We start from the raw sequence: 15048 nt of genomic DNA, 5'->3' as shown, positions 1-15048 counted from the left end.
GCAGGGGGAAGTTGTAATGCCTTCCCTGTCTTTCTATTGGCCAGAAAAGCGCGCTAACGTCTCAGAGATGAAAGTGAAAGTAACTCGAAGATCGCGTGGTGCTCGCCTCTAGTAACGAGCATCTCGAACACGCTAATACTCGAACGAGTATCAAGCTCGGACGAGTACGTTCGCTCATCTCTACTCACTAGGTATGCTGGGCAGAGAGAATGACTCACAGAGAAATGCAGGAGGAGGTCATACAACAGACAAGCAGGAAAACTAACAAACACAGAATCAGGTCAGGCAATCCGTGTCGGCTACGGGAGAGTACACAGTACAAAGGGTCAGGCGTAGTCAGGTTCAGAGCAAGTAAGTCACAACAGGGCATCAAACCAAAGGTACGCGGGTGTAGTTTGAGACAAAACATACACTGGCAATGCTGGAAGGAAACAGAAACGTTTAAATGCTGTCAGAACTCCCGCCCCAGAAGCTGATTGCCTGACAGCGGAAGGGCCCAATCATGGAGATGCTGGGAAAACTGCCCCTAGCCTTGTTGAACAGACGGAGACCGAGAAAGCATGCCTGGTAGTCATGGTAACAGGGACGTGGGGCAGGACACCACCCGTTGTGTCCCTAGCAACTTGGAGGTGACCACAGTTACGGCGGCCAGGGGAGATCACCAGAATCGGAGCTCCCATGCACCACACTCCTGCAGCCCGGGTGACAGAACTGGCAGTGCGGGCACAGAGGCCCCGAAAGCTGCTGGTCCTGACAGCTGCACATCTGCACCAAGCCCGGCACAAGCATTCTTAAGGTACTAAATAGGAAAAGTAAAGAGGTCACAACTCGATAATTTAATGCTAATTGAAGAAGTAAGTACATCCCTATGTAATGTAACTTCCCAGTGTCATACAAGCGTTAAATTTGACACGAGCATTCTTTAGGTCCTAAAAAGAATAAGTAAGGGGTCACAACTCAATTATTCAATGCTAATTGCAAAAGTAAGTGCACCCCTATGTAATGTTACTTCCTGGTGTTGTACAAGTGTGAAATTTGGCACAAGCATTCTTTAGGTGTTAAATAGGAAATGTAAAGGGGTCACAACTCGATTACTCAATGCTAATTGCAAAAGTAAGTGCACCCCTATGTAATGTAAAGGCCAATTTACACGGAGTGATGATCGCTCAAAACTCCCTAAAAAGCGATCGTTTGAGTGATAATCGTTGTGTTTAAACACACGCCCATCATGCACTTTTTGTGCGCTGCTAGCTGATCGTTAAATTAAGTTGAACCTAAAAATCGTCATTGAGCCTTATCAGGAGTTCTCCGCCGAAAGTGCTGATAGCATTGTTTCCTGCTGGAGAACAAAAGAACTGAAAGCAGATAAACGCCCTCGGGCTATTAATTGCTTTCAGCTAAGGTTTCGTTTGCACACTTAATTGCACTTAATGAGCTGAGTAGCTACTTTACAGTTTATGCAAAATGATCGCTCAAAGCTGTCATTCAGGGTGCATTCACATGAACGTATATCGGCTCGGTTTTCACGCTGAGCCGATATACGTTGTCCTCGTGTGCAGAGGGGGGAGGATGGAAGAGCCAGGGCCAGGAACCGAGGCTCCCGCCCCCTCTCTGCCTCCTCTCCGCCCCTCTGCACTATTTGCAATGGGGAGAGGCGGGATGGGGGCGGGGCTAATTCCCGGACATTAGCCCCGCCCCGTCCTGCCTCCTCTCATTGGAAATAGTGCAGAGGGGCGCAGAGGAGGCAGAGAGGGGGCGGGAGCTCAGTTCCTGGCCCTGGCTCTTCCATCCTCCCCCCTCTGCACACGAGGACAACGTATATCAGCTCAGCGTGAAAACCGAGCCGATATACGTTCATGTGAATGCACCCTGAAAAGAACTGAAAGCAGATAAACGCCCTCGGGCTATTAATTGCTTTCAGCTAAGGTTTCGTTTGCACACTTAATTGCACTTAATGAGCTGAGTAGCTACTTTACAGTTTATGCAAAATGATCGCTCAAAGCTGTCATTCAAACTGTTGTTTGAGCGATCTTTGAGCGATCATCACTCCGTGTAAATGGGCCTTAACTTCCCGATGTCCTACAAGCGTGAAATTTGACACAAGCATTCTTTAGTTCCTAAATGGGATATGTAAGGTCCTAAACAGAAAAAGTAAAGGGGTTACAACTCAATTATTCAATGCTAATTGCAAAAGTAAGTGCACCCCTATGTAATGTAACTTCCTGGTGTCATACAAGTGTGAGATTTGTCACGAGTAGAGCTGAGCGAGCGTACTCGGTCACGCCCCTTTTTTGCCCGAGCACCGCGATTCGGGGGGCGCCGTGGGTGACTGGGAGGTTGCAGGGGGGAGAGGGAGAGAGAGAGGGCTCCCCCCTGTTCCCCGCTGCTACCCCTCGCTCCGCCACGCCTCCCCCCACCCCCCGGCGCCCCCCGAATCTTTTCACCTGAGTACTGAAGTACTCGAAAATCGCGGTGCTCGATCGAGTAAATACTCGAAACGAGTAGATTTGCTCATCTCTAGTCACGAGCATTCTTTAGATCCTAAATAAAAAAAGTAAAGGGGTTACAATTTGATTAATCAATGCTAATTGCAAAAGTACGTGCACCCCTATGTTATGTAACTTCTGGGTGCTGTACAAGCGTGATATTTGGCATGAGCATTCTTCAGTTTCTAAATAGGAAAAGTAAAGGGGTCACAACTAGAGATGAGCAAGCACCAAAATGCTCAGGTGCTCGTTACTCGTGACGAAATTTTCGCGATGCTCGAGGGTTCGTTTCGAGTATTTTTGTATATCGCCGATGCTCGCTAAGGTTTCCATTTGTAAAAATCTGGGCAATTCAAGAAAGTGATGGGAACGACACAGAAACGGATAGGGCATGCGAGGGGCTACATGTTGGGCTGCATCTCAAGTTCCCAATAGCGGCAAGAGTGGGCCCCCCCCTCCCAACAATTTTTACTTCTGAAAAGCCCTCATTAGCAATGCATACCTTAGCTAAGCACCACACTACCTCCAACAAAGCACAATCACTGCCTGCATGACACTCCGCTGCCACTTCTCCTGGGTTACATGCTGCCCACCCCCCCCCCCTCACGACCCAGTGTCCACAGCACACACCAAATTGTCCCTGCGCAGCCTTCAGTTGCCCTCATGCCACACCACCCTCATGTCTATTTATAAGTGCGTCTGCCATGAGGAGGAACCACAGGCACACACTGCAGAGGGTTGGCACGGCTAGGCAGCGACCCTCTGTAAAAGGGGCGGGGCGATAGCCCACAATGCTGTACAGAAGCAATGAGAAATATAATCCTGTGCCACCTCCATCTGGAGCTGCACACGTGGGCATAGCAATGGGGAACCTATGTGCCACACACTATTCACTCTGTCAAGGTGTCTGCATGCCCCAGTCAGACCGCGTTTTTTTATAAATAGTCACAGGCAGGTACAACTCCGCAATGGGAATTCTGTGTGCACCCACAGCATGGGTGGCTCCCTGGAACCCACCGGCGGTACATAAATATATCCAATTGCATTGTCCATCACAGCTGAGGTAATGTCATGTTAAATGCAGGTGGGCTTCGGCCCACACTGCATGCCCCAGTCGGACTGGGGTTCTTTAGAAGTGGACACATGCAGTTACAACTCCGTGTGGACCGACAGCATGGGTGGCTCCCTGGAACCCACCGGCGGTACATAAACATATCCCATTGCAGTGCCCAGCACAGCTGATGTAACGTCAGCTTTAATGCAGGTGGGCAAAAAATTAATTGGATTACACTGTAGGCGAGGGCCCCAAAAAATTGGTGTACCAACAGTACTAATGTATGTCAGAAAAATTGGCCATGCCCAACCAAGAGGGCAGGTGAAACCCATTAATCGCTTTGGTTAATGTGGCTTAATTTGTAACTAGGCCTGGAGGCAGCCCAGTTAAAATAAAAATTGGTTCAGGCGCAAGTTTCAACGCTTTAATGAGCATTGAAACGTATAAAAATTGTTTACAAAAATTATATGACTGAGCCTTGTGGGCCTAAGAAAAATTGCCCGTTCGGCGTGATTACGTCAGGTTTCAGGAGGAGGAGGATGAATATTATACACAGATTGATGAAGCTCAAAGGTCGACATTTTTGATGGTGATAGAGAACAATGCTTCCATCCGCGGGTGCAGCCTACGTATTGTTTAGGTATCGCTGCTGTCCGCTGGTGGAGAAGAGAAGTCTGGGGAAATCCAGGCTTTGTTCATCTTGATGAGTGTAAGCCTGTCGGCACTGTCGGTTGACAGGCGGGTACGCTTATCTGTGATGATTCCCCCAGCCGCACTAATCACCCTCTCTGACAAGACGCTAGCCGCAGGACAAGCAAGCACCTCCAGGGCATACAGCGCGAGTTCAGGCCACGTGTCCAGCTTCGACACCCAGTAGTTGTAGGGGGCAGAGGCGTCACGGAGGACGGTCGTGCGATCGGCTACGTACTCCCTCACCATCCTTTTACAGTGCTCCCGCCGACTCAGCCTTGACTGGGGAGTGGTGACACAGTCTTGCTGGGGAGCCAGAAAGCTGTCAAAGGCCTTAGAGAGTGTCCCCTGCCTGTGCTGTACATGCTGCCTGATCTCTGCGCCTTCCCTGCTACCGGGCCCTCGGAACTGCGCCTTCGGCCACTAGTGCTGTTGGATGGGAATTTTACCATCAGTTTGTCCGCCAGGGTCCTGTGGTATAGCATCACTCTCGAACCCCTTTCCTCTTCGGGTATGAGAGTGGAAAGGTTCTCCTTATACCGTGGGTCGAGCAGTGTGTACACCCAGTAATCCGTAGTGGTCAGAATGCGGGCAACGCGAGGGTCACGAGAAAGGCATCCTAACATGAAGTGAGCCATGTGTGCCAGGGTACTTGTACGCAACACATGGCTGTCTTCATTAGGAAGATCACTTTCAGGATCCTCCTCCTCCTCCTCCTCCGCCTCCTCCTCCTCAGGCCATACACGCTGAAAGGATGACAGGCAAGCAGCATGGGTGCTGTCAGCAGTGGGCCAAGCTGTCTCTTCCCCCTCCTCCTCATCCTCCTCATGCTCCTCCTCCTCCTCCTCAACGCGCTGAGATATAGACAGGAGGGTGCTCTGACTATCCAGCGACATACTGTCTTCCCCCGCCTCCGTTTCCGAGCGCAAAGCATTTGCTTTTATGCTTTGCAAGGAACTTCTCAAGAGGCATAGCAGTGGAATGGTGACGCTAATGATTGCAGCATCGCCGCTCACCACCTGGGTAGACTCCTCAAGCTTTCCAAGGACCTGGCAGATGTCTGCCAACCAGGCCCACTCTTCTGAAAAGAATTGAGGAGGCTGACTCCCACTGCGCCGCCCATGTTGGAGTTGGTATTCCACTATAGCTCTACGCTGCTCATAGAGCCTGGCCAACATGTGGAGCGTAGAGTTCCACCGTGTGGGCACGTCGCACAGCAGTCGGTGCACTGGCAGATTAAACCGATGTTGCAGGGTGCGCAGGGTGGCAGCGTCCGTGTGGGACTAGCGGAAATGTGCACAGAGCCGGCGCACATTTACGAGCAGGTCTGACAAGCGTGGGTAGCTTTTCAGAAAGCGCTGAACCACCAAATTAAAGTCGTGGGCCAGGCATGGCACGTGCGTGAGGCTGCCGAGCTGCAGAGCCGCCACCAGGTTACGGCCGTGTGCCTCTTATCTCCTAAGCTGAGTAGTTTCAACACGGCCTGCTGACGCTTGCCCACCGCTGTGCTGCCACGCCGCGCGACACCGACTGCTGGCGACGTCCTGCTGCTGCTGACACATCTAGATTGCGAGGCAGAGGTTGAGGAGAAGGAGGAGAAGGAGGGAGGTGCTTTAGTGGAGGAAGCATACACCGCCGAACATACCACCACCGAGCTGTGGCCCGCAATTCTGGGGGTGGGTAGGACGTGAGCGGTCCCAGGCTCTGACTCTGTCCCAGCCTCCACTAAATTCACCCAATGTGCCGTCAGGGAGATGTAGTGGCCCTGCCCGCCTGTGCTTGTCCACGTGTCTGTTGTTAAGTGGACCTTGGCAGTAACCGCGTTGGTGAGGGCGCGTACAATGTTGCGGGAGACGTGGTCGTGCAGGGCTGGGATGGCACATCGGGAAAAGTAGTGGCGACTGGGAACTGAGTAGCGCGGGGCCGCCGCCGCCATCATACTTTTGAAGGACTCCGTTTCCACAACCCTATACGGCAGCATCTCCAGGCTGATAAATTTGGCTATGTGGACGGTTAACGCTTGAGCGTGCGGGTGCGTCGCGGCGTACTTGCGCTTGCGCTCAAACACTTGCGCTAGCGACGGCTGGACGCTGCGGTGCGAGACATTGGTGGAAGGGGCCGAGGACAGCGGAGGTGAGGGTGTGGGTGCAGGCCAGGAGACGGTAGTGCCTGTGTCCTGAGAGGGGGGTTGGATCTCAGTGGCAGGTTGGGGCACAGGGGGAGAGGCAGCGGTGCAAACCGGAGGCGGTGAACGGCCTTCGTCCCACCTTGTGGGGTGCTTGGCCATCATATGTCTGCGCATGCTGGTGGTGGTGAGGCTGTTGGTGGTGGCTCCCCGGCTGATCTTGGCGTGACAAAGGTTGCACACCACTGTTCGTCGGTCGTTAGGCGTCTCTGTGAAAAACTGCCAGACCTTTGAGCACCTCGGCCTCTGCAGGGTGGCATGGAGCGAGGGGGCGCTTTGGGAAACAGTTGGTGGATTATTCGGTCTGGCCCTGCCTCTACCCCTGGACACCGCACTGCCTCTTGCAACCTGCCCTGCTGCTGCCCTTGCCTCCCCCTCTGAAGACCTGTCCTGAGTAGGCGTTGCACACCAGGTGGGGTCAGTCACCTCATCGTCCTGCTGCTCTTCCTCCAAATCCTCTGTGCGCTCCTCCCTCGCACTTACTGCCCTTACTACTACCTCACTGCAAGACAACTGTGTCTCATCGTCATCGTCCTCCTCACCCACTGAAAGCTCTTGAGACAGTTGCCGGAAGTCCCCAGCCTCATCCCCCGGACCCCGGGAACTTTCCAATGGTTGGGCATCAGTGACGATAAACTCCTCTGGTGGGAGAGGAACCACTGCTGCCCAATCTGAGCAGGGGCCCGAGAACAGTTCCTGGGAGTCTTCCCGCTCCTGAGCATGTGTCATTGTAGTGGAGTGAGGAGGCTGGGAGGAAGGAGGAGCAGCAGCCAGAGGATTCGGATTTGCAGCACTGGACGGCGCAGAACTGTGGGTGGATGATAGCTTGCTCGAAGCACTTTCTGCCATCCAGGACAGGACCTGCTCACACTGCTCATTTTCTAATAAAGGTCTCCCGCATGGACCCATTAATTGGGCAATGAATGTGGGGACGCCAGAAAAGTGCCTCTCTCCTAATCGCGCAGCAGTCGGCTGCGATACACCTTGATCAGGAGCTCGGCCTGTGCCCACACCCTCACTTGGGCCTACGCGTCCTCGGCCACGTCCACGTCCTCTAGGCCTACCCCTACCCCTCAGCATGCTGTATTACCAGTGATTTCCCAGCCAGGAAATAAATTGGCGCAAGCCTGCAGGCCAAATAGAATGTTTCCTTTTTTTTTTTAACGGGAAGGCCCACTGACTATACTCAATCAGATAAGAAATGTGTTCCACAGAACTGCAGTGTTATATGAAGTGCAGTAGAGCCGTGATTTTTCCCAGCCAGGAAATAAATTGGCGCAAGCCTGCTGTTAAACGTAGCTGGCTGCGTATGATTTCTTTACGTTCTCCACCCACCACACACGTACCCAGAACGCTGAGGACTGTCAGAGGCAGGCCAAATAGAATGTTTCCCTTTTTTTTTTAAAGGGAAGGCCCACTGACTATATTCAATCAGATAAGAAATGTGTTCCACAGAACTGCAGTGTTATATGAAGTGCAGCAGAGCGGTGATTTTTCCCAGCCAGGAAATAAATTGGCGCAAGCCTGCTGTTAAACGTAGCTGGCTGCGTATGATTTCTTTACGTTCTCCACCCACCACACACGTACCCAGAACGCTGAGGACTGTCAGAGGCAGGCCAAATAGAATGTTTCCCTTTTTTTTTTAAAGGGAAGGCCCACTGACTATATTCAATCAGATAAGAAATGTGTTCCACAGAACTGCAGTGTTATATGAAGTGCAGCAGAGCGGTGATTTTTCCCAGCCAGGAAATAAATTGGCGCAAGCCTGCTGTTAAACGTAGCTGGCTGCGTATGATTTCTTTACGTTCTCCACCCACCACACACGTACCCAGAACGCTGAGGACTGTCAGAGGCAGGCCAAATAGAATGTTTCCCTTTTTTTTTTAAAGGGAAGGCCCACTGACTATATTCAATCAGATAAGAAATGTGTTCCACAGAACTGCAGTGTTATATGAAGTGCAGCAGAGCGGTGATTTTTCCCAGCCAGGAAATAAATTGGCGCAAGCCTGCTGTTAAACGTAGCTGGCTGCGTATGATTTCTTTACGTTCTCCACCCACCACACACGTACCCAGAACGCTGAGGACTGTCAGAGGCAGGCCAAATAGAATGTTTCCCTTTTTTTTTAAAGAAAAGGCCCACTGACTATATTCAATCAATAATATATGTCTTTTGGCCCTGCCTACACAATTCTGTCCCTGTAGTATTACTGCAGGGCGCAATGCTCTGCACAGCCGATTTTGAAAAAAAAAAATGCAACACTGCTAACAGCAGCCTGCACAGTACTGCACACGGTTAAATGTGGCCCTAAGAAGGACCGTTGGGGTTCTTGAAGCCTACACTCACTCCTAACACTCTCCCTGCCTAACTACCACCTCTGTCCCTGTAGTATTACTGCAGGGCGCAATGCTCTGCACAGCCGATTTTGAAAAAAAAAATTGTGCAACACTGCTAACAGCAGCCTCCACAGTACTGCACATGGATAGATGTGGCCCTAAGAAGGACCGTTGGGGTTCTTGAAGCCTACACTCACTCTTAACACTCTCCCTACAGCAGCTCCAACACAACAGCACTTTCCCTCAGCTAACTCACAACGCATCTGAGGCGAGCCGCGGGAGGGGCCGATTTTTATACTCTGGTGACATCTGATCTCGCCAGCCACTCACAGCAGGGGGGTGGTATAGGGCTTGAACGTCACAGGGGGAAGTTGTAATGCCTTCCCTGTCTTTCAATTGGCCAGAAAAGTGCGCTAACGTCTCAGAGATGAAAGTGAAAGTAACCCGAACACCGCGTGGTGCTCGTTAAGAGTAACGAGCATCCCGAACACCCTAATATTCGCCCGAGCATCAAGCTCGGACGAGTACGTTCGCTCATCTCTAATGTGCATATAAAGAGCGATGCCCGCTATCCCCTGCTGTGGCTGTGACAGCTGCAGCAGGGGAGTCCTTGAATGTGAAACCCCTGGATGCTGTCACATTCAGGGGTTTCACCTTGTGGTCAATGGGGCTGGTGGCAGTAGAGCTGACCCTATTGAGAACATATAGTGAAGACCACAATCCTCTGGCACAGCTGTCACTTCTGTGGCACAGGAGCGTGATGTTCTCCCATTGCTTTCAATGGGGCCAGTGCTTCTGCAGCCCCATTGAAAGCAATAGGCTGCTGGCAACACCTGAAGTGATTTTTGGGGAAGGGCTTTAAACATAAGCCCTTCCCTGAAAATCATCCCTAGAATGTGTAAAAAATGTTAAAATATACTCACCTCACTGAGCACAGGGACCAATCAGAGGCAGCGCTCAGCTATTATTCAATGGCTGAGTGCTGCCTCTGATTGGTTACAGTGCTCAGCCAATCAGAGGCAGCCCTTTCAGCAGGTGGGGATTTTAAAAATACATTTCTTTGTATGTTGCCAATGGGGCTGCCACTGCTGCTGCCGGCCCCATTGACCACAAGGTGAAACCCCCGGATGTGACAGCATCCAGATGTTTCACATCCAAGGAATCCTCTGCTGCAGCTGTCACAGCCACAGCAGTGGATAGCAGGCACTGCACTTTATATGCAAATTTTACACGCAACCTAGTGTGTATTTTTTCAGCGTGATGCCTGCTTCGGTCATGTGAATTTCTGTGCGTTTGCGCTTTGTGCAAAAAAATGCACAGCATACATATGCCTGTCTGACTGAGCCCTTAGAATAGAGAAACTTGTCATTCTTATTCATGATGCATATATTTTGTCTGTATATGATTATGGTAATTTCTAATGGTGCACAGAAAATGTTCCATACAACTACTGTGGCATTTTCAGAAAACTGTATTTTTATGTTATTATGAATGCTCTTTGATTCATGTTGTACCAGATGAGCAATGCAGTTACAGGGTGTGAGTACTGCAAGTTTGTAACAAGTATAATAACTCTGGCATTTAAAGAAATGTCACCAAGTCTGCTGTTCATTGCCATTTACTTTTTTAAGGTGACTTTTAAAAGTGTTCCACTAAAATCTACACAGCTTTTGGGTGGCTGAAAAATGTGACTTTTTGCAGTCTTTTTAATTAGTGTCAAGGTTGATCTTTAGAGTCTTTTGGCAAAATACATTGTTATATTCAGCACAAACAGTGCCAGTGAATTATTTGGGGAAAAGGGAATGTAATTTAGTAAGACTGACAAGTTAAACTTTAAGAGAAAAGTATGTTTGATATGGACTTTGATATTGATTTTGTGTATTTTGAGTATATTTTAGCAATTTTCACAAAAAAGTGAGTTTTAATAGTTCAGTTCCATATTAAATGTGTGTGTATATATATATATATATATATATATATATATATATATATATATATATACAGGATTTGCCTGAGTTCAAACATCTTCTAGCTTTGGTAGGTGTTACATTCCACTCTGGAGTTCATTCTTCTTTTCTTCAAGGAAAATACAAGTGACAACCTCTCAAGGTATCAAAATGAGTGGTTGTCATTTTTTAAAAATGATAACAGAAGATGAGGCATCCTAGGATATGCTAAACATCGCCCTCTTGACAAGGGAAATAGTAATGCCCAGTTGTCAATTTATCCACACATTTACAGGAGGTATAGCTGGGGGGTGGTACAATGTTTTAGGAAAAAATGTTCCAGCATGGTTATTTCAAGAGAAATATATTTATTTACTAAAACAGACATGTCAACATTGCTAACAATGTTCCTCCAGGCCTTGGTGGACAAGCACAGAATATCCATGCTACCCTAGAAGAAGCCCATGTCCATCACTTCTCTTGATATGGTGCTCGTGTCAGAGGTCATCAGGTTTGCAACTGTCCCTCTGCATTTGCAAATTGGAATCTTGCATAGAGAAAAGACTTCCTTTGTGGTAGTTCCCAGGTTCATTAGCTTGATGTTGTTGGGATTTCTCTGGCTCCATTAATACTATCCAGTAATAAACTGACACACTGAGCAAATCTCCAGTTGGAGTACTCATTGCTCCTCTAATTTCCTTCATTCTGTTACTCCTGTTCAGAGATGCTCACTTCTTTTTGAGCTTTCTGGCCTACCTCCACAATATGCTTCATATGTAGAGATGGTCATCAAAAAGTAGGCTAAGACCCTGTACCCACACAGACCATATAACTGTCATATATCTCCTTCCAGGTGCATCACCACCTAGAGGATGAGTGTACGCGCTATTCTGGCCAGAGACCCAAGCCATGTCAGACTATATTAAAGAAAACCTCAAGAGGATTCATTCAGAAGTCCACCTCAGAGTTGTTTAATCATATACAGAGAGCTACTATCTTCACTAAACTCAATCTCCGAGGAGCTTCCTACCTCATCAGGCTACGAGAAGGTGAAGACTTGTCATTTGATACTACATATGGGCATAAGGAATATTTTTAATGTCATTTTCTTTGTAAAATGCCTGACTGTATTTCAAGTATTTGTGAGTCAGGATGGGTATGGTTTTTCCTTAGGGAGAGCACCGAGGAGGTGTGAGGAAACTTATAAGACCATTCATGATCCACTTGAAAATATGCAAATAGCAATGGAACAATGCCTGTACAGAGCCATGAATTGGAAGGCAGCATTCCAGCAAGTTAATGTCAGACCTTTAAGCAAGCCTGCGAATTATGAGCCAAAGCATGGATGACCTTATTAACCTTCTCACACGTTCTAGATGCTCTCCTTAAGGAGAAACAATACCCTTTCTGACCCACATTTATAGGTCTTTCACTAGCCAAGTCAGAAACCTACTGCATACTGATGGAGGTAATCACCCCAAAACATCTGTCTGTGCATGGCTATTTTCTTCTTCTGGAGAATATTCTGGTTTTGGCTTATAATTCCCAGTCATTATTACAAGGCTGACAATGACTTGCAGGAATGCTGTCTTTTAATAGTTGGCTCTGTTGAAGGATTGTTCCATCTTCCTATTTGCAGGGGTATTCAATATGTGATGGACATATTTCAGGACCTTCTGTACTTCTCAGTCATTGTTTATTTGGATAATCTCCTGATTTTCTTTTCCTTACGATTGTGACACATAATGGCCATTCTGCAACATCTGCAGCAGAGCTGTCTGTATGCCAAATGTGAAAAACGTTTGTTTGAATAGGTAAGTCTCCCTGTCCTGGGTTACATAATTTCTGCCTGACCCAGTATGGATCAAGTGAAATTGCCTGCTGTTCTTAATAGTACAAAACCTCAAAGTTTAAAGGCCAGTCAACATTTTTGGGAGTTTGCTATCACCGACAGTTCATTCCACATTTTTTCACTTTGACAGCTCCATTATTGACCTTGACTCATCAAAGAGCTAATCCCAAAAAGTGGTCCCAGAATTCAAGCGGGCCTTCACCAAGCTGAAGCAGAAGTTTGGCAGCACCCTCATTCGTCACCATCTGGACATGTCAAAACTTTTTTTTCATCTTGAAGTTGACACCTTGTCCCTGTTGTTAAGTTGTGCTGCTAGGATCTGTTGTTCTATATGGGTTTCCAGCAGCAAAGCTTCACAGCTGAGGGATAATTGAACTGGCTGGGTGTGGAGATTCTCCAGCCAGCCAATCACCCTGGTCTTCTGCTCATATATACCAGCCCCCCCCCCCCCCCCGCTAGGGAATGCTGGTTTCCCAACATACTGGTGTTTGCTCTATGCATGGTGTTTATGTGTATTTATGTGATCAGTGTTATCTTCTGTATGTCTGTGCAGGTGGCCGGACATGAGTTGTCCTGTTATGTGTGTGTAAACAATTATGTGTTCAGTGGGTCTTGCAGGTGGCCAGACAAGCTGCATGTATACTGGGAACTACAATATGTAATAGCTTTTACTATCTTCTTATTTACCTGAATATGTGTGGCTACTTCTTGCATACATTTGCAACTGTTATAACTTCTGTACTTATTAGGATTTTGCATACTTATTTAGCTGCTTATGAAATGTATCTATCTGCTTACACTGAAATGCTGCATCACAATCTCTACCCCCTTCTTACTCCTTATGCATAAAATGCTGCTTTGTACTCTACATATGTCAGCGTATATCCATTCTTTGGACTTTTCTGTTGATATTGATATAACAAATGTTTGCACACTGACTGACTACAATGTAGTTAATGTTTCTGTATGTTATCAAAATAAAAAAATGTAAATAAAAATTCTTGCAAATCCTTTTAATAAAATGTAGCACATAATAATCTATTCCATTTTTTTACCGTATATACCGCCGTATAAGGCGACGGGGCGTATAAGACGACCCCCCAACTGTCACCTTATACGCCGGTATTCAGTGGAGAAAAAAAAAAAATTTTATTACTCACCTCCCACGGCGTTCTGTCGCGCTCCGGCAGGATGTCGCTCGCTCCGGCAGGCTGTCGCTCGCTCCTCGTCCCCGCCACAGCATAGCTTTCTGAATGTGGGGCTTGAAATCCCCGCTTCCAGAAAGCTAATACACACGCCGGCAGCCATGACATCATTGAATGGCTGTGATTGGCTAAAGCACACGTGGCTTCAGCCAATCACACTATTCAATGACATCATTGAATGGGTGTGATTGCTAACACGTGCGCCTTCAGCCAATCACAGCCATTCAATGATGTCATTGAATAGTGTGATTGGCTGAAGCCACGTGTGCTTTAGCCAATCACAGCCATTCAATGCTGTCATGGCTGCCGGCGTGTGTATTAGCTTTCTGGAAGCGGGGATTTCAAGCCCCGCATTCAGAAAGCTATGCTGCGGCGGGGACGAGGAGCGAGCGACAGCCTGCCGGAGCGAGCGACATCCCGCCGGAGCGCGACAGAACGCCGTGGGAGGTGAGTAATAAAATTTTTTTTTTTTACACTTTTTTTTTTTTTGTATTACCGGCGCATAAGACGACCCCCGACTGCAGAGCAGATTTTTCGGGGTTCAAAAGTCGTCTTATACGCCGGTATATACGGTATTTGCCCTAAGAAGGGAAAAAAAATCACATTTTGATAGCTTCATTATAGTATCAGCAATTCTGACATATGTCAGCATTTTGGTGTGTAGGTTTAGAAAATATATATTTTTAAATTGTACCTCTCAGTGCAAAGCTGATTCAGTGTCAATATTTTGTAATTAATATTTGGCACTTCTTGCCTGAAATGTACATATTTATCATCTTTTAACTTTTCGTGGCTTACTGTACCTGCTACATTTTTAAACAGTTTAACTCCCTAATTGTTTGACTCACATTTTTAGCACGTCAGGAAAAAAAATGTTTTTGGCTAATGAAATTGCATGAATGAAACATCATAAAGCATTAAAATGAAAATGATTATTATGCAAAGTGAAACAAATGTCTCCATATTACAGAAATAAAAGCTGAAACATGAATTGCTTGGGGAATTGCTGAGGTTCAGTAAGAATATAAAGTGTTTAAGTAGTAAAAAATGTGAAAATTGAAAGATGGATGACAGTAATTATCATAAACAATGGATGACTGTACTGTTCTAAAATGGTTCTCTTAAAAATCCATTTCAAGAGCTCATTTAAATATTTTCATATTCACTGTGAATGGCACATCCTATTTATTTAGATTCAGAAGGTGAATTAAGAGCTTATGAAAAACACCAGATTGGCAGCACTGGGCATTCAAGTCATTTATTCATAGGAAAAGCAGCAGTGAGGTTACATGCAGG

Source organism: Eleutherodactylus coqui, chromosome 1 (assembly GCF_035609145.1).
Source record: "Eleutherodactylus coqui strain aEleCoq1 chromosome 1, aEleCoq1.hap1, whole genome shotgun sequence".
NCBI lineage: Eukaryota > Metazoa > Chordata > Amphibia > Anura > Eleutherodactylidae > Eleutherodactylus > Eleutherodactylus coqui.
This window is presented reverse-complemented; position numbering follows the sequence as displayed.